Source organism: Triticum dicoccoides, chromosome 6A (genome assembly GCF_002162155.2).
Source record: "Triticum dicoccoides isolate Atlit2015 ecotype Zavitan chromosome 6A, WEW_v2.0, whole genome shotgun sequence".
Lineage (NCBI taxonomy): Eukaryota > Viridiplantae > Streptophyta > Magnoliopsida > Poales > Poaceae > Triticum > Triticum dicoccoides.
The window spans coordinates 532,226,606-532,251,753 of record NC_041390.1 but is presented as its reverse complement, the minus strand read 5'-3'; positions in this window follow the sequence as shown (position 1 = coordinate 532,251,753).

Here is a 25,148-nt window from a genome sequence, read left to right as displayed (position 1 = left end):
AATAGTTTTCGTGCTTCGAAGAGTGCTACCTGATCTGAAATTCCAGACAAGTGTTAATTTCACTAAGTCTGAGATCTGTTTGTCATATGCATTTTTTCCATGCTTGTTTGAACCTGTTAATGGATGAATTGGCCGTAGCTCAGTGCTAGACTTTTGTTAAGCATCTTGTATGCATCCCTGACATGTATTTTGTTGTCATGTTTGGGTGCTGTAACATGTTCATTCCATTGCATTTAGATGGCTACTTGCTGTAAATCGCAGACCGGTGTCATATTTGAATCGCTTGCCATTTCCAAACCGTAACTCCGATTCCGGTGTTCTTTATATCGTTTTCAAGCGATTTCTTCTCATCTTTCCAGTGGCACACTTGGATTCCCAAGTTGAGGTCAGGTTCTTGCATTTCCTGTCATATCTTGCATTTTGCATCCCGCATCGCATCCCGCATAGCATATCATCTTTGCATCATCTTGTTTGATCCTTGCACGTGGTTGATTGTATCCTTGTTGCTTGTTTGTCTTGTTTGGGTAGAGCCAGGAGACGAGTTCGCTAACGAGGAGCCCGTTGAGTTTGCTTTCAAGGATCCAGTCAACTCTGACAACTGTGCAGGCAAGATGATCATACCCTCGAAATCACTACTATCTTTGCTATGCTAGTTTGCTCGCTCTTTTTCTATGCCAATGCTACGATGCCTACCACTTGCTTTCAAGCCTCCCAAATTGCCATGTCAAACCTCTAACCCACCTTGTCCTAGCAAACCATTGATTGGCTATGTTACCGCTTTGCTCAGCCCCTCGTATAGCGTTGCTAGTTGCAGGTGAAAATTGGAGGCCGTTCCTTGTTGGAACATTTATTTACTTGTTGGGATATCATTATATTATCTTGTTATCTTAATGCATCTATATACTTGGTAAAGAGTGGAAGGCTTGGCCTCTCGCCTGGTGTTTTGTTCCACTCTTGCCGCCCTAGTTTCCGTCATATCGGTGTTATGTTCCCGGATTTTGCGTTCCTTACGCGGTTGGGTTATAATGGGAACCCCTTGATAGTTCGCCTTGATTAAAGCTTTTCTAGCAATGCCCAATCTTGGTTTTACCATTTGCCACCTAGCCTCTTTTTCCCTTGGGTTTCCGGAGCCCGAGGGTCATCTTATTTAACCCCCCCCCCCCGGGGCCAGTGCTCCTCTGAGTGTTGGTCCGACCGAGTAGACTGCGAGGCCACCTCGGGGCAACTTGAGGGTTGGTTTTACTCGTAGGATGTCTCATCTGAGTGTGACCTGAGAAAGAGATATGTGCAGCTCCTATCGAGATTTGTCGGCACATTCGGGCGGTGTTGCTGGTCTTGTTTTAACCTGTCGAAGTGTCTTGAGTAACCGAGATACCGAGTCTGATCGGAACGTCTTGGGAGGAGGTCTATTCCTTCGTTGACCATGAGAGCTTGTCATGGGCTAAGTTGGGACTCCCGTGCAGGGATTTGAACTTTCGAAAGCCGTGCCCACGGTTATGGGCAGATGGGAATTTGTTAATGTCCGGTTGTAGATAACTTGAACCTTAACTTAATTAAAATGAATCAACTGAGTGTGTTACCGTGATGGCCTCTTCTCGGCGGAGTCCGGGAAGTGGACACGGTGTTGGAGTAATGCTTGCGCAGGTTGCTCTCTAGTTTCTCGCTCGTGCTTTGCCTCCTCTTCTCGCTCTCTTTTGCGAATAAGTTAGCCACCATACTTGCTAGTCGCTTGCTGCAGCTCCACATATATTTACCTTGCCATACCTATAAGCTTAAATAGTCTTGATCGCGAGGGTGTGAGATTGCTGAGTCCCTGTGGCTTACAGATCACTATTACACCGGATGCAGGGCCTGATGATTCCGCTCCAGCAGACGCGTATGAGCTCAAGTGGGAGTTCGACGAAGACTCTCAACGCTACTATGTTTCCTTTTCTGATGATCAATAGTGGTGCCCAGTTGGGGGTAATTGGGACCGTGTCGCATGTTGGGTTATCTTTTATTTTGGCGCCTTAGTCGGGCTATGAGTGTTTGGATGATGTAATGTTATTTATTTACTTGATTGACGTGGCGAGTGTAAGCCAACTATGTTATCTCCCCTTTATTATTTATATTACATGGGATGTTGTGAAGATTGCCTAACTTGCGACATATGCCTTCAATGCGATTATGTCTCTAAGTCATGCCTCGACACATGGGAGCTATAGTCGCATCGAGGGTGTTACACTACCTTTCTTTGAACAATACCAAATTTGTCTACCTATGTCGAGAAATAGGTATAGATAGCACCAAATTTATACAGAAACTTAAATTACCGAGAGCTGAACCAAACCCTATGTCATTCACATGTATCACATCATTCTCTACTCTTTTCTACTAACATGCACATATTTAACTAATTCATTGGGCATGGCACATCATACTCTTCTCACGGCGCATTACACGGTTTTCTTGTAATAACCCTATTATCTGAGATAAACACCTAAGATCATACTATGTGCACTTGACATTACCTAAGCTCTCCTAGAATTGCATTCTCTATGTCTACATATGCTACAAACATTGCCAAATTTGTACCGAAACATTTTTCTGTGTGTGAATGCTGGAACTTAAATTACTGAGAGCCGAACCCAGCCATGTGTCACACCACTATCTACTCTTTTCTACTAGCAAGTGTAGCATGCACAGATTAAACAAGCTCATCTCACGCCATAAAACAAATACCCATCTCAAGGACAGAGCAGACTCACCATGAGCCATGGAGAACTTCAGAGCTTCAGGGATGCCCCTTTCCCCCATCGCCTGTGGCGGCTGCGGCACCGCGTCCAGCAGCGCCTGGGCCCTCGGCACGACTTGGAACTGGCCGTCCCGGCAGGCATCCTCCGGCGGCGACATGGACATGGTCGTCTTGTGCAGTGGCGTCAAGGTTGTCCACCTCCTCATCCAGCACGTCGTACATAGCCTTCTGGTTGCCATAGCCGTGGTCGGTCAAAGGTACAAGAGGTTGGATCTGCAGCACGAAGCTGCCCCGCATGAGAGGAGATGGAGAAGAGATGTGGGCGGAAGGAGGAGGAGGAAGGCGTACCTTGGGCTATGACGAGGTCGCGCAGCCCATTGGAGATGTTGCTGGCATCGACGGCCACCGCAGCAAGCTCCCCGTGTGCCGCGCCCCACCGAGAGAAGAGAAGGGGGCGGATCCCGTTGCGGCCGGGGAGGGTCCATGGAGCTGCCGGTGGGTGCGGGTGCGGATCCGGCGGCGTCGTCGCCCCAATCCCATCCCCATCCATGTGTGGGTGAGGGGCTAGGGTTTCGGGCATGGTCGCCCCATCCATCCCATCCATCGGTGGGCGGAGTTGTCGCCCCATCCATGGGTGGGTGGGTGGAGCTGTTGGCCCATCCATCCATGGAGGGAGAGGTGAGGTTGCCGGTGGGGGTCGGCGGCAGCGGGGTTGTAGAGGAATCCAGGTGGTGGGGAGAGGACGAAGGAGCTCGAGTGGATCTGCGGCGAGGGACGGCAGAGGAGAGAAGGGGGAAGGGGTGGCCGGCGGTGGAGGGGATGTCAATCTACATCAGGGGGTGGGTGGTGTGGGAGTGGAGTGGGACGGTTGTTGGTGGGGTGGGTGGTGCGGGTGGAGTGAAAAGCTTAGTACTACTAGCGTGGGGTGTTTCATCAGCGCTACAGCTATTCATCTAGTAGTAGCGCGTCTATGGAAAGGGTGCTACTACAATGCATAGTCTGGGGGCAACGCCCTGGCAATTGTAGTAGTAGCGCTCTTTTCTCCTAGTGCGCTACTGCTATTTGGGTATTAGCAGCGTGGTCTCTTGCAGCATGCTACTGCTAAGCACCAGTAGCGATTGTTTTTAAACCGCGCTGCTGGTAATATTCTGTGTATAAGGTTTTCCCTAGTAGTGAGAAACTATGTTAAAACTGCTTTATGTGATCTTGGAGCCGGTGTTAGTGTTATGCCTCTCTCTTTATATCGTAGACTTGATTTGAATAAGTTGACACCTACTGAAATATCTTTGCAAATGGCTGATAAATCAACTGCTATACCTGTCGGTATTTGTGAGGATGTGCCTGTCGTGGTTGCAAACGTTAGTATTTTAACGGACTTTGTTATTCTTGATATTCCCAAGGACGATAGTATGTCTATTATTCTTGGTAGACCCTTTTTGAATACTGCAGGGGCTGTTATTGATTGCAGCAAAGGCAATGTCACTTTTCATGTTAATGGTAATGAGCATACGGTACACTTTCCGAGGAAACAACCTCAAGTCCACAGTATTAATTCTATTGGAAAAACTTAAATGATTATTATTGGAGGTTTTGAATTTGCTCTTCCTACTGTCAAGAAGAAATATGATATTCTTATTGTTGGGGGCATGCATATCCCCGTTGAGGTAACCTAGTGTTATTCAAAAATTCTCTGGTTTCATGCGATTCGGAAAGAGCTTGTTAACAAGACTTGATCAACCTTGTTAGTGGATTCCTTTTGATAAGCATGAGATCGATGAAGTTAGAAAGCACAACTCTCTGTACCCTCTTTTTACTTTCTGTTATTTAGATTAAATAAAGCAAAAATGGTATTTTCTGTCTGCTTTCTAAATTATCCTTCAATAAAAAATACCCTAAAAATAAAAGTTCTCCAAATGTCCTGAAAATTTTATATGAATTTTTCTAGAATATTTAAGAATATTTGGCACTAAGAACACATGAGGGGGCCTCACCACCTGGCCACGAGGGTCCAGGGCACACCTACCCCCCTGGGGCGTGCCCCCTGCCTCGTGGACCCCACATGGGCCCTCTCCACTTATTCTTGCACCCACACACTTCGTCTTCCTCTAGAAAAAAATCCTTCACCAGCTCAAACCCGAGTTTTAGCTCATCTTGCTGCCATTTTTGATCTCCTAGCTCAAAGCTCCATTCACAAAATTGCTTTGGGAGATTGTTCTTCGGTATGTGACTCCTCCAATGGTCCAATTAGTTCTTGTTCTAGTGCTTTATTTATTGCAAATTTTTGCTGCTTAGGTGACCCTGTTCTTGAGCTTGCATGTCAAATTTATGTGGTCAAAAGTAATTTTAATGCACCATATGGTCTCTAGGCACTTGTGGGAGTAGTTGCTATCAATCTTGTTGAGTTTGGTTCACTTTTATTTTGAGTCACTAAAAATGTTTAGGAAAATGTACCAAGGTGGTTCCTCAAGGAAGCAAGGCCCAAGGCTCGCGATACGTGAGCCGGACAATGAACTACCAAGGGAAGCTCAAGTGCGGCCTTGTGAATGGTCGTCAGAGGAGTTCATGGTCTAGGCAGGCATCAAGGATGAATTTGACGCGTATGTGCATAACGCTGATCTTGAGAGCTTCGTGTCAGATAAGTGCCGGCAATACCTCTATCTAACTAATTCATTTGTGAGAAGGTTTAAATTCACATCCTCGCGCAATTCTCACACTGTTTTGTTTGATCTTTATGATAAATCATATACCATGGACCTAGAAGATTTTAATATTGCTTGTAAACTCCCGCAGTGGGGCAATGTTAGTGAACCTTGCAAATCCGAATATAAAGACTTTCTTGCTAGTATCACTGTGGGGGAATATAGAGAAATCACACAAGCTACCATAGGGAGCATTCATTTCCCTTCCATACATTATTTTGCTCTCTTCATTGGTAGGTGCATTAATGGTAAAGATGAGGCTTGTCACATGTGCGTTCCAGATCTTAGTGTCCTCAAAAATGCGGTATTAGGTGATAAACAATATAACTTGGGGGCCATTGTTTCACGTAGGTTGCATCACAACAGCATAAGTGGAGATTTGTTTTGTGGAATTTATGCAACTCGTGTAGCTAACTATCTTGATATCCCCATACGTGGAAATGATATTGAGTTACCTCCTTCTTACCTAGATTATAATGTCATGGTTCGCCACCAGTTTGTTGAGAGGAACGATCAGTTCCTCCAGTACCGACTAATCTTTGAGAGACGGCGTACCATCCATGTTGCTCTCCCTGATCCTACTTTCTTTGACTTTCAGGCAAAAAGGAGATATGTTATAACCAGGGAGGAGGCGAATGAGTACGAGACGAGGATGGAGGCAGCTCGCCTCCAAGCTGCAGCTCGTCAGGCAGTAGCTGCTACATCTCAGTACGACCCCAGCTACAACTTTGGATATCCACCAGGACAGCCGTCGCCATAGACCAACTTAGGAAAAAAACCTAATCTTGGGGGAGTACGTATTTCTCACCGACATTACATTCATGTTCACGCATTCATGCCAGTTGTCGGTGCTCATACTTTTTCATTGTACTATCCATGCTAGTTTAATTTTCTTTTCCAGCATTATTCTTGTGTGTTCAAAAAACCTTAATAAGAAAACCAAAAAAATTAGTTGTAGTTTTTAGCTAGTTTATCCATGCTTGTAGTAGTAGTAATTAAAAATAAAACCCAAAAAGATTTATCGTTCTTCTTTTGCTTGTTGGGAGTTTTCCCGTGTAAATAGTTTTGTTTCTTTTCTTTGGGGTCGAGAGGAGAAGACCATGATGAAAATGTTGAGTGGCTCTGATATGCATTATTGTTGATCTAACCAAGAGCCCATATTACCTTGTCTTCTCATATGTATTGAATGCTTGCAGATTCCAGCTTAGTCCAATGCACGTGCACTATTATTATTATCCACACTGTTCGGTAGTGCAAGTGAAAGGCAATAATGACGATATATGTGTTGGGGAACATAGTAATTTCAAAAAAATTCCTACGCACACGCAAGATCATGGTGATGCATAGCAACGAGAGGGAAGAGTGTGTCCACATACCCTCATAGGACGAAAGCGGAAGCGTTAGCACAACACGGTTAATGTAGTCGTACGTCTTCACGATCCGACCGATCAAGTACCGAACGCATGACACGTCCGAGCTTTGCGCATGTTCAACTTGATGACATCCCTCGAACTCCGATCTAGTCGAGATTTGAGGGAGAGTTCCGTCAGCACGACGGCGTGGTGACGATGTTGATGTTCTACTGTCGCAGGGCTTCGGCTAAGCACCGCTACAATATTATCGAGGTGGACTATGGTGGAGAGGGGCACCGCACACGGCTAAAAGATCCAAGAGATCAATTGTCGTGTCTATGGTGTGCCCCTCTCCTCCGTATATAAAGGACGGGAGGAGAGGGCCGGCCAAGGGGAGGAGGCGCGCCCAAGGGGGGCGTCCTACTCCCACCGGGAGTAAGACTCCTCCTTTTCCTATTCGGAGAGGGAAGGAAGAGGAAGGAGGGAGGAAGGAAAGGGGGGCCGGCCCCCCTCCCAATTCGGATTGGGCTTGTGGGGGCGCCCCCTCCCTTGCTCCTTTGCCCTCTTTCCACTAAAGCCCATTAAGGCCCATATACCTCCCGGGGGGTTCCGATAACCTCCCGGTGCTCCGGTATTATCCCGATCTCACCCGGAACCATTCCGGTATCCAAATATAGTCATCCAATATATCTATCTTTATGTCTCGAACATTTCGAGACTCCTTGTCATGTCTGTGATCACATCCGGGACTCCGAACTACCTTCGGTACATCAAAAAACATAAACTCATAATATAACCGTAATTGAACTTTAAGTGTGCAGACCCTACGGGTTCGAGAACTATGAAGACATGATCGAGACACGTCTCCAGTCAATAACCAATAGCGGAACCTGGATGCTCATATTGGCTCCTACATATTCTATGAAGATCTTTATCGGTCAAACCGCATAACTACATACGTTGTTCCTTTTGTCATCGGTATGTTACTTGCCCGAGATTCGATCGTCGGTATCTCAATACCTAGTTCAATCTCGTTACCGGCAAGTCTCTTTACTCGTTCCGTAACACATCATCCCGCAACTAACTCATTAGTTGCAATGCTTGCAAGGCTTAAGTGATGTGTATTACCGAGTGGGCCCAGAGATACCTCTTCGACAATCGGAGTGACAAATCCTAATCTCGAAATACGCCAACCCAACAAGTACCTTCGGAGACACCTGTAGAGCACCTTTATAATCACCCAGTTACGTTGTGACATTTGGTAGCACACAAAGTGTTCCTCCGGTAAACGGGAGTTGCATAATCTCATAGTCATAGGAACATGTATAAGTCATGAAGAAAGCAATAGCAACAAAATAAACGATCAAGTGCTAAGCTAATGGAATGGGTCAAGTCAATCACATCATTATCCTAATGATGTGATCCCGTTAATCAAATGACAACTCTTTGTCTATGGCTAGGAAACATAACCATCTTTGATTAACGAGCTAGTCAAGTAGAGGCATACTAGTGACGCTCTGTTTGTCTATGTATTCACACATGTATCATGTTTCTGGTTAATACAATTCTAGCATGAATAATAAACATTTATCATGATATAAGGAAATAAATAATAACTTTATTATTTCCTGTAGGGCATATTTCCTTCAGTCTCCCACTTGCACTAGAGTCAATAATCTAGTTCACATCGCCATGTGATTTAACCTCAATAATTGACATCACCATGTGATTAACACCCATAGTTCACATCGTCATGTGACCAACACCCAAAGGGTTTACTAGAGTCAATAATCTAGTTCACATCGCTATGTGATTAACACCCAAAGAGTACTAAGGTGTGATCATGTTTTGCTTGTGAGAGAAGTTTAGTCTATGGGTCTGCCACATTCAGATCTGTATGTATTTTGCAAATTTCTATGTCAACAATGCTCTACACGGAGCTACTCTAGCTAATTGCTCCCACTTTCAAAATGTATCTAGATTGAGACTTATAGTCATCTGGATCAGTGTCAAAATTTGCATCGATGTAACCCTTTACGACAAACCTTTTGTCACCTCCATAATCGAGAAACATATCCTTATTCCACTAAGGATAATTTTGACTGTTGTCCAGTGATCTACTCCTAGATCACTATTGTACTCCCTTGCTAAACACAGTGTAGGGCATACAATAGATCTGGTACACAGCATGGCATACTTTATAGAAACTATGGCTGAGGCATAGGGAATGACTTCCATTCTCTTTCTATCTTCTGCCATGGTCGGGCTTTGAGTCTTACTCAATTCACACCTTGTAACACAGGTAAGAACTCTTTCTTTGACTGTTCCATTTTGAACTACTTCAAAATCTTGTCAAGGTATGTACTCATTGAAAAAACTTATCAAGCGTCTTGATCTATCTCTATAGATCTTGATGCTCAATATGTAAGTAGCTTCACCGAGGTCTTTATTTGAAAAACTCCTTTCAAATACTCCTTTATGCTTTCCAGAAAATTCTACATTATTTCCGATCAACAATATGTCAGTCAGATATATTTATCAGAAATGTTGTAGTGCTCCCACTCACTTTCTTGTAAATACAAGCTTCACCACAAGTCCGTATAAAACTATATTCTTTGATCAACTCATCAAAGCATATATTCCAACTCTGAGATGCTTGCACCAGTCCATAGATGGATCGCTGGAGCTTGCACATTTTATTAGCACCTTTAGGATCGACAAAACCTTCTGGTTGCATCATATACAACTCTTCTTAAGAAATCCATTAAGGAATGTAGTTTTGACATCCATTTGCCAGATTTCATAAAATGTGGCAATTTGCTAACATGATTCGGACAGACTTAAGCATCACTACGAGTGAGAAAATATCATCGTAGTCAACACCTTGAACTTTGTCAAAACCTTTTTTGACAAGCCTAGCTTTGTAGATAGTAACACTACTATCAGCGTCTGTCTTTCTCTTGAAGATCCATTTATTTTCTATGGCTTGCCGATCACCGGGCAAGTCAACCAAAGTCCATACTTTGTTCTCATACATGGATCCCATCTCAGATTTCATGGCCTCAAGCCATTTTGCGGAATCTGGGCTCATCATCGCTTCCTCATAGTTCGTAGGTTCGTTGTGGTCAATTAACATAACCTCCAGAACAGAATTACCGTACCACTCTGGTGTGGATCTCACTCTGGTTGACCTATGAGGTTCGGTAGTAACTTGATCTGAAGTTACATGATCATCATCATTAGCTTCCTAACTAATTGGTGTAGGAGTCACATAAACAGATTTCTGTGATGAACTACTTTCCAGTAAGGGAGCAGGTACAGTTACCTCATCAAGTTCTACTTTCCTCCCACTCACTTCTTTCGAGAGAAACTCCTTATCTAGAAAGGATCCATTCTCAGCAACAAATATCTTGCCTTCGGATCTGTGATAGAAGGTGTACCCAATGGTTACTTTGGGGTATCCTATGAAGACGCACTTCTCCGACTTGGGTTTGAGCTTATCAAGATGAAACTTTTTCACATAAGCATCGCAACCCCAAACTTTAAGAAACGATAGCTTAGGTTTCTTGCAAAACCACAGTTCATACGGTGTCGTCTCAACGGATTTAGATGGTGCCCTTTTAATGTGAATGTAGTTATCTCTAATGCATAACCCCAAAACGATAGTGGTAAATTGGTAAGAGACATCATAGATTGCACTATATCAAATAAAGTATGGTTATGACGTTTGGACACACCATTACGCTGTGGTGTCCCAAGTGGCATGAGTTTGTGAAACTATTCCACATTGTTTTAATTGAAGGCCAAACTCGTAACTCAAATATTCTCCTCTACGATCAGATCGTAGAAACTTTATTTTCTTGTTACGATGATTTTCCACTTCACTCTGAAATTCTTTGAACTTTTCAAATGTTTCAGACTTATGTTTCTTCAAGTAGATATACCCACATCTGCTCAAATCATCTGTGAAGGTCAGAAAAATAACGATACCCGCCGCGAGCCTCAACACTCATCGGACTGCATACATTAGTATGTATTATTTCCAACAAGTCTGTTGCTCGCTCCATTGTTCCGAAGAATGGAGTCTTAGTCATCTTACCCATGAGGCATGGTTCGCAAGCATCAACTGATTCATCATCAAGTGATTCCAAAAGCCCATCAGCATGGATTTTCTTCATGCGCTTTACACCGATATGACCTAACCGGCAGTGCCACAAATAAGTTGCACTATCATTATCAACTTTGCATCTTTTGGCATCAATATTATGAATATGTGTATCACTACGATCGAGATCTAACAAACTATTTTCATTGGGTGTATGACCATCGAAGGTTTTATTCATGCAAACAGAACAACAATTATTCTCTGATTTTAAATGAATAATTGTATTTCAATAAACATGATCAAATCATATTCATGCCCAACGCAAACGCCAAATAACATTTATTTAGGTTTAACACTAATCCGGAAAGTATAGGGAGTGTGCGATGATGATCATATCAATCTTGGAACCACTTCCAACACACATCGTCACTTCACCCTTAACTAGTCTTTATTTATTTTGTAACTCCTGTTTGGAGTTACTAATTTTTAGCAACCGAACAAGTATCAAATACCCAGGGGCTACTACAAATACTAGTAAGGTACACATCAATAACCTGTATATCAAATATACCCTTGCTCACTTTTCCATCCTTCTCATCCACTAAATATGCAGGGCATTTCCGCTTCCAGTGACCAGTCCCTTTGCAGTAGAAGCACTTAGTCTCAGGCTTAGGTCCAGACTTGGGCTTCTTCACTTGAGCAGCAACTTGCTTGCCGCCCTTCTTAAAGTTCCCTTTCTTTCCCTTTGCCCTTTCCTTGAAACTGGTGGTCTTATTTTATCTGGAAGATTAACTCCCACTTGATTCAAGCGATTGTAGTACCCAGACAATCTGAGCACATGCTCACGGCTTGAGCTATTCTCCTCCATGTTTTAGCTATAGAACTTGTTGGAGACTTCATATCTCTCAACTCGGGTATTTTCTTGAAATATTAACTTCAACTCCTGGAACATCTCATATAATCCATGATGTTCAAAACGTCTTTGAAGTCCCGATTCTAAGCTATTAAGCATGGTGCACTAAACTATCAAGTAGTCATCATATTGAGCTAACCAAACGTTCATAACGTCTACATCTGCTCCTGCAATAGGTCTGTCACCTAGCGGTGCATCAAGGACATAATTCTTCTGTGCAGCAATGAGGATAATCCTCAGATCACGGATCCAATCCGCATCATTGCTACTAACATCTTTCAACTTAGTTTTTCTCTAGGAACATATCAAAAATAAAACAGGGGAGCTAAACGCGAGCTATTGATCTACAACATAGATATGCTAATACCACCAGGACTAAGTTCATGATAAATTAAAGTTCAATTAATCAAATTACTTAGGAACTCCCACTTATATAGACACCCCTCTAATCATCTAAGTGATCACGTGATCCAAATCAACTAAACCATGTCCGATCATCACGTGAGATGGAGTAGTTTTCAATGGTGAACATCACTATGTTGATCATATCTACTATATGATTCATGCTCGACCTTTCGGTCTCCAATGTTCCGAGGCCATATTTGCATATGCTAGGCTCGTCAAGTTTAACCTGAGTATTCTGCGTGTGCAAAACTGGCTTGAACCCGTTGTAGATGGACGTAGTGCTTATCACACCCGATCATCACGTGGTGTCTGGGCACGACGAACTTTGGCAACGGTGCATACTCAGGGAGAACACTTTTATCTTGAAATTTAGTGAGAGATCATCTTATAATGTTATCATCAACCAAAGAAAAATAAGATGCATAAAAGATAAACATCACATGCAATCAATATAAGTGATATGATATGGCCATCATCATCTTGTGCTTGTGATCTCCATCTCCGAAGCACCATCACGATCACCATTGTCACCGGCGCGACACCTTGATCTCCATCGTAGCATCGTTGTCGTCTCGCCAACTATTGCTTCTATGACTATCGCTAGCGCTTAGTGATAAAGTAAAGCAATTATAGGGTCATTGCATTGCATACAATAAAGCGACAACCATATGGCTCCTGCTAGTTGTCGATAACTCGGTTACAAAACATGATCATCTCATACTATAAAACATAGCATCATGTCTTGACCATATCACATCACAACATGCCCTGCAAAAACAAGTTAGACATCCTCTACTTTGTTGTTGCAAGTTTTACGTGGCTGCTACGGGCTGAGCAAGAACTGTTCTTACCTACGCATCAAAACCACAACGATAGTTTGTCAAGTTAATGTCGTTTTAACCTTCTCAAAGACCGGGCATAGCCACACTCGGTTCAACTAAAGTTGGAGAAACTATCACCCGCCAGACACCTGTGTGCAAAGCACGTCGGTAGAAACAGTCTCGCGTAAGCGTACGCGTAATGTCGGTCCGGGCCGCTTCATCCAACAATACCGCCGAACCAAAGTATGACATGCTAGTAAGCAGTATGACTTGTATCGCCCACAACTCACTTGTGTTCTACTCGTGCATATAACATCAACGCATAAAACCTGGCTCGGATGCCACTGTTGGGGAACGTAGTAATTTCAAAAAAATTCCTACGCACACGCAAGATCATGGTGATGCATAGCAACGAGAGGGAAGAGTGTGTCCACATACCCTCGTAGACCGAAAGCGGAAGCGTTAACACAATGCAGTTGATGTAGTCGTACGTCTTCATGATCCGACCGATCAAGTACCGAACGCACGGCACCTTCGAGTTCTGCAGACGTTCAACTCGATGACATCCCTCGAACTCCGATCCAGCCAAGCTTTGAGGGAGAGTTCCGTCAGGACGACGGCGTGGTGATGATGTTGATGTTCTACTGTCGCAGGGCTTCGCCTAAGCACCGCTACAATATTATCGAGGTGGACTATGGTGGAGAGGGGCACCGCACACGGCTAAAAGATCCAAGAGATCAATTGTCGTGTCTGTGGGGTGCCCCTCTCCATATATAAAGGAGGGGAGGAGAGGGCCGGCCAAGGGGAGGAGGCGCGCCCAAGGGGGGAGTCCTACTCCCACCAGGAGTAGGACTCCTCCTTTTCCTATTTGGAGAGGGAGAGAGAAGGAAGAGGAAGGAGGGAGGAAGGAAAGGGGGCCCGGGCCCCCTCCCAATACAGATTGGGCTTGGGGGGGCTCCCTTGCTCCTTTCCCCTCTTTCCACTAAAGCCCATTAAGGCCCATATACCTCCCGGGGGTTCCGATCACCTCCCGGTGCTCCGGTATTATCCCGATCTCACCCGGAACCATTTCGGTATCCAAATATAGTCGTCCAATATATCGATCTTTACATCTCAAACATTTCAAGACTCCTCGTCATGTCCATGATCACATCTGGGACTCCAAATACCTTCGGTACATCAAAAAACATAAACTCATAATATAACTGTCATCGAACTTTAAGCGTGCGGACCCTACGGGTTCGAGAACTATGTAGACATGACCGGGACACGTCTCTGGTCAATAACCAATAGCGGAAGTTGGATGCTCATATTGGCTCCTACATATTCTACGAAGATCTTTATCGGTCAAACCGCATAACAACATACGTTGTTCCTTTTGTCATCGGTATGTTACTTGCCCGAGATTCGATCGTCGGTATCTCAATACATAGTTTAATCTCGTTACCGGCAAGTCTCTTTACTTGTTTCATAACACATCATCCCGCAACTAACTCATTAGTTGCAATGCTTACCAGGCTTAAGTGATGTGTATTACCGAGTGGGCCCAGAGATACCTCTCCGACAATCGGAGTGACAAATCCTAATCTCGAAATACGCCAACCCAACAAGTACCTTCAGAGACACCTGTGGAGCACATTTATAATCACCCAATTACGTTGTGACGTATGGTGGCACACAAAGTGTTCCTCCGGTAAACGGGAGTTTCATAATCTCATAGTCATAGGAACATGTATAAGTCATGAAGAAAGCAATAGCAACAAACTAAACGATCAAGTGCTAAGCTAACGGAATGGGTCAAGTCAATCACATCATTCTCCTAATGATGTGATCCTGTTAATCAAATGACAACTCTTTGTCTGTGGCTAGGAAACATAACCATCTTTGATTAACGATCTAGTCAAGTAGAGGCATACTAGTGACACTCTGTTTGTCTATGTATTCATACATGTATCATGCTTCCAGTTAATACAATTCTAGCATGAATAATAAACATTTATCATGATATAAGGAAATAAATAATAACTTTATTATTGCCTCTAAGGCATATTTCCTTAAATATGATGGACTTATTCAGATGAGAGAAGCTGGTATGAACTCGACCTATCTTGTTTTTGTAAATATGTTTAGTTCATCATTCCTGATTTAGCCTATTATGAATGAAACATGTTTGCAATGACAATTAGAGTTTATAGTTGCTCATGCCATGCTTAATTAGCTATGAGTTTATAATGGTTTACCTTGCGTGCCAACATGCTATTAAAATGGTTGTGATGTGGTATGATAGGGTGGTATCCTCCTTTGAACGATTCGAGTGGCTTGACTTGGCACATTTTCACGCATGTAGTTGAAACAAAATCAACACAGCCTCCACGATATTTATGTTCATGGTGAATTATATTCTACTCATGCTTGCACTCAGTGTTGATTAATTTTAATGCATGTTCATGACTGTTGTCGTTCTCTAGCTGGTCGCTTCCCAGTCTCTTTCTACCCTTCACTTGTACTAAGCGGGAATACTGCTTGTGCATCCACCTCCATAAACCCCAAAAGTTATTCCATATGAGTCCACCATACCTTCCTATATGCGGTATCTACATGTCGTTCCAAGTAAATTTGTATGTGCCAAACTCTAAACCTTCAAATGAAATTCTGTTTTGTATGCTCGAATAGCTCATGTATCAACTAGGGCTGTCTATATCTTCCATGCTAGGTGGGTTATTCTCAAGAGGAGTGGACTCCGCTCCTCATTCACGAGAAAATGGCTGGTAACCGGGATGCCCACTCCCATGCTTAAATTAAAATAATTGCAAACAAAACTCCCCCAAGATTGTTGTTAGTTGGAGGCACCCGTTGTTTTGGACAAGCCATGGATTGATGTTTGTTGGTGGTAGGGGGAGTATAAACTTTAACATTCTTCTTCGGAACCGCCTATAATGTGTGTAGCATGGAAGATATCGAGATATGTCGGTTGTTATGTTGACAATGAAAGTATACCACTCAAAATATGGTTCATCTCTATTTCAAAATCGAGCTCCGGCACCTCTACAAATCCTTGCTTCCCTCTGAGAAGGGCCTATCTATTTACTTTTATGTTGAGTCATTATCCTCTTATTAAAAAGCACCAGTTGGAGAGCACCGTTGTCATTTGCATGTATTACTATTAGTTCACATTGAGTATGACTGTGACTGGATCTCTTTTACCATGAATTACAATGTTTAGTCAGTCCTTGATCTTCAAAGGTGCTCTGCATTTATGTTTTGCGGTCTTAGAAAGGGCTAGCGAGATACCATCTTGTTATAACATATAACGATTGTTTTGAGAAAGTGTTGTCATCCTAAATTTATTATTATTGCTCGCTAGTTGATTATGCTATTGATATGAGTAAACATGAGACCTAAGTGTTATTGTGAATATGGTTAGTTCATAATCTTTGTTGAAAACTTGAATCCTGGCTCTACATATTTACAACAACAAGATCAAACAGAGTTTGTAAAAGTTTTTCTTTATCACTTTCAGTTTGTCTACTTAATTGCTTGAGGACAAGCAAAGGTTTAAGCTTGGGGGAGTTGATACGTCTCCATCGTATCTACTTTTCCAAACACTTTTGACCTTGCTTTGGACTCTAACTTGCATGATTTGAATGGAACTAACCCTGATTGACGTTGTTTTCAGCAGAATTGCCATGGTGTTATTTTTGTGCATAAATAAAAGTTCTTGGAATGACCCGAAACTTCACGGAGAATATTTTTGGAATATCTAAAAAATACTGGTGAATGAATCAACGTTAGGGGGCCCACACCCTGTCCACAAGGGTGGGGGCGCGCCCCTTGTCTCATGGGCCCCCTGAGGCTCCACCGACCTCAACGCCAACTCTATATATTCACGTTCCGGGAGAAAAAAAATTAGGGAGAAGGATTCATCGTGTTTTATGATATGGAGCCGCCGCCATGCGCTAATCTCTCTTGAGAGGGATGATCTAGAGTCCGTTCGGGGCTCCGGAGAGGGGAATCTGTCGCCATCATCATCAACAACCTTCCTCCATCACCAATTTCATGATGCTGACCGCCGTGCATGAGTAATTCCATCGTAGGCTTGCTGGATGGTGATGGGTTGGATGAGATTTATCATGTAATCGAGTTAGTTTTGTTTGGGTTTGATCCCTAGTATCCATCATGTTCTGAGATTGATGTTGCTATGACTTTGCTTGTCACTAGGGCCCGAGTGCCATGATTTCAGATCCAAACCTATTATGTTTCCATGAATATATGTGAGTTCTTGATCCTATTTTGCAAGTCAATAGTCACCTACTATGTGTTATGATCCGGTAACCCCGAAGTGACAATAATCGGGAACACTCCCGGTGATGACCGTAGTTTGAGGAGTTCATGTATTCACTAAGTGTTAATGCTTTGGTCCAGTGCTCTATTAAAAGGAGGCCTTAATATCCCTTAGTTTCCAATAGGACCCCGCTGCCACGGGAGGGTAGGACAAAAGATGTCATGCAAGTTCTTTTCCATAAGCACGTATGACTATATTCGGAATACATGCCAACATTACATTGATGAACTAGAGCTAGTTCCATGTCACCCTATGTTATAATTGTTACATGAGGAATCGCATCCAACATAATTATCCATCACTGATCCAATGCTTACGTGATTTTCACATATTGATCTTTGCTTATTTACTTTTCCATTGCCACTGTTACAATCACTACAAAAACTATTACTATTATCTTTGCCACCATTACCATTACTTCCATATTACTTTGCTACTAAATACTTTGCTATAGATATTAAGTCTTTCAGGTGCGGTTGAATTGACAACTCAACTGCTAATACTTGAGAACATTCTTTGGCTCCCCTTGTGTCGAATCAATAAATTTGGGTTGAATACTCTACCCTCAAAAACTATTGCGATCCCCTATACTTGTGGGTTATCAACAAGACCCATCCGTTAGCTTAGCATAATGATCGTTAAGTTTTATTTCTATTGCTTTCTTCATGACTTATACATATTCCTATGGCTATGAGATTATGCAACTCCGGAATACCAGAGGAACACCTTATGTACTATTAAACGTCACAACATAACTTGGTGATTATAAAGTTGCTCTACAGGTGTCTCCGAAGGTGTTTGTTGAGTTGGCATAGATCGAGATTAGGATTTGTCACTCCGAGTATCATAGAGGTATATTTGGGCCCTCTCGGTAATGCACATGACTATAAGCCTTGCAAGCAATGTGACTAATGAGTTAGTTACAGGATGATGCATTGCGGAACGAGTAAAGGGACTTGTCGGTAACACGATTGAACTAGGTATGATGATACCGACGATCGAATCTCGGGCAAGTAACATACCGATGACAAAGGTGAAAGAATATGCGGTGCCCCCATGTTTGGTTTTGGTAATTGATGACAATCTCTATGGACTAATGGTTGCCTTGAGTTATATTTGAAGGTTTTGTCCAAAGGCTTTTCTTGGAGTACATCTGTTGGTTTCAAGGAGAGTTTGTGTCGACCAATGTGCTATTCAAGGAATTATCCAAAGATTGGTCATGTGAGTGTTGAGCTTATTGCAAGCATGTCTTGAAGAAGAAGATTGTGTGATCATTCATGTCTACCTTCAAGACATCATCCAAATGAAGAAAATTGGAAAGATTCAAGGTTGATCAAGATTTAGTCAAGAATGAATCAAGTTGATCAACACACAAAGCATACAAGATATACTGAGGGATCAAGTGATCCCATGGTATGGTAAGCATTGTCCATTACGCTTTGTTTTATAACCCATAGTTTTCGTGAGAGTTCTTTGTGGGGTTAGGTTGCGATGTGCGAGTTCAAGTGGAGCATCATGAAGAGATCAAATGCTTGAAGCTTGCCGTCCATTATGGTAATAATGGATTTATGAAGATGTGCTGAAGAGTGGCTCACCCATAGTGGAGTATGTGGAAGCAATCAACTAGTCTTCATCGAGCCAACACAATCAAGAAAGGTGGTCCAACTTGAGGAAGTCAAGATCATCATCATCTAGCTCAAGTGGACTATGTGCAAGACAAAGGTTCGCCCTTGATAGGTTTTCTATTTTACCGGTCTGATAGTGGTAGTTGGGAGACCGGGTTATAGGATCGATTGTCGTACTATCAAGGGGGGCTCTCGATGAGTAGCTTGATTGTATCGTTCGTAGAGAGCACAAACCATTGCATCCTTGCATCATCTTTCTTGATTCTTGTTTGGTTCTCTTTGAGAGTTTTGGAGCTTATGGTCATCTTGATGACAAGCTCAAGTTCATCGAAAACGGAGTTCACTCACATCTTCTATGATGTTTTCCGCGTTGGAGGTTATGTCGGTTCTTCTCTGTTGGAGGTTTCACTCCTCTATTTGTTGGAGGTTATGTCGGTTCTTCTCTGTCGCTGTTTTGATGCTACTCGTCGTCTTGTTTCCAACAAGCTTGAGCTTGCTCGATTCAGAGCTCATTTGCAGAAGTTATGGTAGTTCTAGTTTTCCTTGGAGTATACTTGTTTTCATGGAAGTGGCATATGTTTGGTGCCAGCAGTAGTCCGCGGGGCCAGAGCGGCAGTACCGCGTATCGCCACAAGCGGTAGTACCGCTATCTCACAACGGTTGTACCGCCCATGGCCATAAGCGGTAGTACAGCTCTGGTTCCGCGCTGGTACCGCCTCGACTCGAGACATGGTTTTCTCGTGTCGGGTTCAGCGGCAGTGGTAGCGGCAGTAGGAGCAGTTGTGCCGCTCATGTGTGGGAGTACCGCTGGGCCAAGCGGCAGTACCACTGGCCCCAACGGTAGCGCCGCTCATACGGCTCTGCCTCGCCCTCTGCTTTGCTCCACTCTCTGTGTTCTACCGCCCGGGCGGTAGTACCACTCGTGCGCGGACTGAGCACATAACGGTTGGATTCGGGAGCTCCTATAAAAGGGGGTCTTCTTCCCCATTGAACCTTATCCTTTAAACTCGTGTTCTTCCCCCATTGTTGACCTTCTTCGAGCTTGCTAACTCTCAATCCCTCCATGGATTCTTGCTAGTTTTTGAGGGAAAAGAGAGAGGAGATCTAGATCCATATTTCCTCCAATCACTTTCTCCTCTATGAGTGGGGAACCCCTTGGATCCAGATCTTGGAGTTCTTGGTGTTCTCCTTCTTGTTCTTCCTCTCATTTTCCTCCCTAGCATTAGTTGCTTTAGTGGTATTTGGGAGAGAAGGACTTGGGCACTCCGTGTGCCCTTGCCATTGCATTTGGTGCATCAGTTTGAGTTCTCCATGGTGATACATGGAAGTTACAAGTTGAGAAGCTTATTACTCTTGGGTGCTTGGTACCCTTGAGCTTGTTCCTCTTGGGTGCTTGGGCGCCCTAGACGGTTGGTGGTGTTCAGAGCTCAATCATTGTGGTATAGAGCTCCGGGCAAGCGTCGGGGTCTCCAATTAGGTTGTGGAGATCGCCCCGAGCAATTTGACGGCCTTCGGTGACCGCCCCCAAGGGTTGCCAAAGTGTACGGGTTCGGTGACCGCCCCCAAGGGTTGCCATTTGTATGGGTTCGGTGACCGTCCTCAAGGGTCCCTTAGTGGAATCACGGCATCTTGCATTGTGCGAGGGCGTGAGGAGATTATGGTGGCCCTAGTGGCTTCTTAGGGAGCATTGTGCCTCCACACCACTCCAAACGGAGATTAGCATCCGGGTGGGTGCGAACTTCGGAATACATCGTCGTCTCCGCGTGCCTCGGTTATCTCTTATCCGAGCTCTTTACTTATGCACTTTACTTTGTGATAGCCATATTGTTTCTTGTCATATATCTTGCTATCACCTAGTAGTTTATCATGCTTAGCATAAGTTGTTGGTGCACATAGGTGAGCCTAGTTGTTTTAGGTTTTGTGCTTGACAAACCGCTAGGTTTATTCCACATTTGTTCAAGCCTAAACCGTAATTATTTTAAAACGCCTATTCACCCCCCCCCTCTAGGCGACATCCAAGATCTTTCAAAGGGGAATGGCGTGTGTTGTTATGCGGTTTGACCAATAAAGATCTTCGTAGAATATGTAGGAGCCAATATGAGCATCCACATTCTGCTATTGGTTATTGACCGGAGATATGTCTCGGTCATGTCTACATAGTTCTCGAACCCGTAGGGTCCGCACGCTTCATGTTCGTTGACGATTTGTATTATGAGTTATGGGTTTTGGTGACTGAAGTTTGTTCAGAGTCCCGGATGAGATCATAGACATGACGAGGAGTCTCGGAATGGTAGAGAGTTAGAGATTCATATATTAGTAGGTTGTATTTGGACATTGGAATGGTTCCGAGTGATTCGGGTATTTTTTCGAAGTACCGAGGGGTTACCGGAACCCTCCCGGAGGAATATTGGGCCTACATGGGCCATAGGGTTGAGGGGAGGCAGCCCACAAGGGGTAGCCGCGCCCCCTCCTATAGGGAGTCCAAATTGGACTAGGGAGGGGGCGCCCCCCCCTTCCCTCTGCTCTTCCTCTCCCTTCCCTCTTCCCCTCTTCGGAAAAGGAAAGGGAGTACAACTAGGGTTGCGAGTCCTAGTTGGACTCCCCCCTTTGGCGTGCCCCCTAGGCCGGCCGCCTCCTCCCCTCCTCCTTTATATATGGGGCAGGGGTACCCCAAAGACACATCAATTGTTCCTCAGCCGTGTGCGGTGCCCCTCTCCACAGTTTACCACCTCGGTTATATTGTCGTAGTGCTTAGGCGAAGCCCTGAGCGGATCACATCACCAACACCATTGCCACATTGTCGTGTTGACGGCACTCTCCCTCGACCCTCTACTAGATAATGAGCTCGAGGGACGTCATCGTGCTGAACGTGTGCTGAAGACGGAGGTGTCATACGTTCGGTACTTGGATCGGTTGGATCGTGAAGACGTTCGACTACATTAACCGCGTTACATAACGCTTCCGCTTTCGGTCTAGTAGGGTACGTGGACATACTCTCCCGTCTCGTTGCTATGCTTATCCTAGATAGATCTTGCGTGATTGTAGGATTTTTTTTGAAATTGCATGCTACGTTCCCCAACAGTAGTCCGCCTTCGCCCACTTGAGGGCGGTCTCATCGTCGGCAGCCATCTCCAAGTGCTGCCTTCGTTGATGACGAGGGCGCCGCTGTGGGTGCGGCGCCCAAGCGGCGTCTCCTGCGGCTCTGACTTGACGGGGCGGAGCGCCAATGACCTGGAGGAGAGCGAACCGTAGCCCGACGATGAGGAGGTCACCGCATCCATTCGCCACAGTGTCCAGGAGTTGCCACAGTGGTGAGAGAAGGACGGGCGCGCCAGGTACTTGAGTGCGGCGTGTTGCCAGTCTCGATGTGCTCGAGGACGGCCATGAGGGTGCGGCCGGGAATGCCCCACCACTCGCGCCGCCTGTCGGCGTTGAAGTGGCCGTGGGGGATGATGCCGTTGGCGGAGGCGATCTGGTCTTCGTGGCGGCGCTTGAAGTACCTCGTCCACATTGTGTGGCTGTCGGCGGCGTACCTCGGCTCGTTCCGCTGCGCCTCCGACAGTGACGGGCGGATGCGCGAGATCTCGGCCTGCCGTTCAGCCCCGGTGGGCATGACACGTCTCCAACGTATCTATAATTTTTGATTCCTCCATGCTATTATATTATCCATCTAGGATGCTTTATATGCATTTATATGGTATTTTATATGATTTTTGGGACTAACCTATTAACCTAGAGCCCAATGCCAGTTTCTGTTTTTTTCCTTATTTTTGAGTTTTACAGAAAAGGAACACCAAACGGAGTCTAATTGACATGCAATTTTTTGATGATTTTTTTATGGACCAAAAGAAGCCCCGGGAGTAAAAGAGTTGAGTCAGAAGAGTCCCGGGGCGTCGACGAGGGTGGGAGGCGAGCCCTACCCCCCGGGCGCGCCGCCCTATCTCGTGGACGACTTGAGGACCCCTCCTGACTTGTTCCCAGCGCCAAAAATTCCTATAAATACATAAACCTCCAGAAAATAACCTAGATCGGGAGTTCCGCTGCCTCAAACCTCCGTAGCCACCGAAAACCAATCTAGACCCGTTCCGGCACCCTGCCAGAGGGGGAATCCCTCTCTGAAAGTGCGTTATATCGACTAGAGGGGGGGTGAATAGGCGATTTTTATGAAAGTCTTCAAAACATGGAAGTTATGAAGACAAACAGTAGAGATATGCCTATCACTATGCAGCGGAAGTTAGATTACACTAGGCAAGCCATGGTCAAGTATTCAATAGAGTGAAAGCACAATGACAAGTAGTTGCAGTGTAATAAGGATCAGGTAGGAAGAAGTTATGAAGCCAAACAAATCATACAGTTACGTTGTGAAGACAAAAGATATAGCAAGAATGCAATGGCTTCACAATGAGTAACAGTAAGTAAAAGGAAGTGAAGATGAAACCAGTGACTCGTTGAAGACAATGATGTGTTGGACCAGTTCCAGTTGCTGTGACAACTGTACGTCTGGTTGGAGCGGCTAGGTATTTAAACCTTAGGACACACAGTCCCGGACACCCAGTCCTGAACACGCAGCTCAGGACACCAAGTCCTCACCGTATTCTCCTTGAGCTAAGGTCACTTAGTCCTCGCCCAATCACTCTGGTAAGTCTTCAAGGTAGACTCCCAAACCTTCACAGACTTTGTTCACTGGCAATCCACAATGTCTCTTGGATGCTCTGAACGCGACGCCTAACCGTCTGAAGGATTCACAGTCCTCAAGTGTAATAAGTCTTCAGATCACACAGACAAGAAGACTTAAGTGATGCCCAATGTTCTTTGGCTCTGGGTGGTTAGGGCTTTTCTCCTCGCTAGGAATTTTCTCTCAAAGGCTTCGAGGTGGGTTGCTCTCAAACGACAAAAGCTGTGCACTGAAATTTGAGCAGCCAACCGTGTATGGTTGTAGGGGGTGGGCTATTTATAGCCACTTGGCAACCCGACCTGATTTGTCCGAAATGACCCTAGGTCACTAAGGAACTGACACGTGTCTCAACGGTCAGATTTCAAACTCTCATGGCAACTTTGCTTGGGCTACAAGCAAAGCTGACATGTCCAGCTCTGGACAAGATTCGCTCTCATTGTCTTCACTCGAGGACATAGGTTTTTAGTTTGGGCATCACTTCAGTCATTCTGACTGGTTCTCCTAGACCCCACTTAACAGTACAGTGGTTCCTATGACTCAACACAAAAGAAAAAGAACTACGAAAGATCTAAGTCTTCGAGCTCCATAGGCTTCATAACGTGTCTTCTTTTGTCATAGACTTCAATGTGAATATCTTCATATACCACCTTTGACTTCAATGTCTTCATACATTTTTAGGGGTCATCTCTGGTAGTAAAACCGAACCAATGAGGGACTTCTACCTGTGTTATCCTGCAATTCTCACAAACACATTAGTCCCTCAACTAGGTTTGTCGTCAATACTCCAAAACCAACTAGGGGTGGCACTAGATGCACTTACAATCTCCCCCTTTTTGGTGATTGATGACAAACTAGTTGAAGTTTTCAATGGGGAATATAGTCTGTGAAATTGTAAAGGATAAGGAATTGTCTTCATAAGTTGCAAGGGCTCCCCCTGAAGATGTGCATACAAGTTAATTTGCTTTTGGAATGCAAATGCACATGGCAGGTTGTACTTGTGGAGATCCACTTCAGCTTATGATGACAATCTACTATGCATGTGAATATATATGAAGATAATGACATGCATAATGGAAAATGGACGTCTGCAGAATGAGATAAGTGTGGAATTTATCATCGCACATGCGGAATTTATCTTCACAAACAGGGTGGCAAACATGTAGCAGACGACCATCGAGTTTTAGTGTTACAACTCAAAGAACCAAATGAAGCAAAAACGAGAGTTGTAAGCACGAAGCAAAAATATAGTAAAACATAAAGCACCCGCCCATATGGACCCGCTTGAAGACTATCAACCCATATGCTTCTCCCCCTTTTGTTAGCAAGGAACAAAAAGGTTTGAAGACATAGAGTGTCTACTCGTTCCCAGGAGCAGCAGGGTCGTTGGAGGTGTTTGGCGGTGCAGAAGAGCTTGGAGGTGCTGAAGCAGGTGGTGGTGATGTAGCATCGTCTTCTTCATCAATGATTCTGGCAGTGA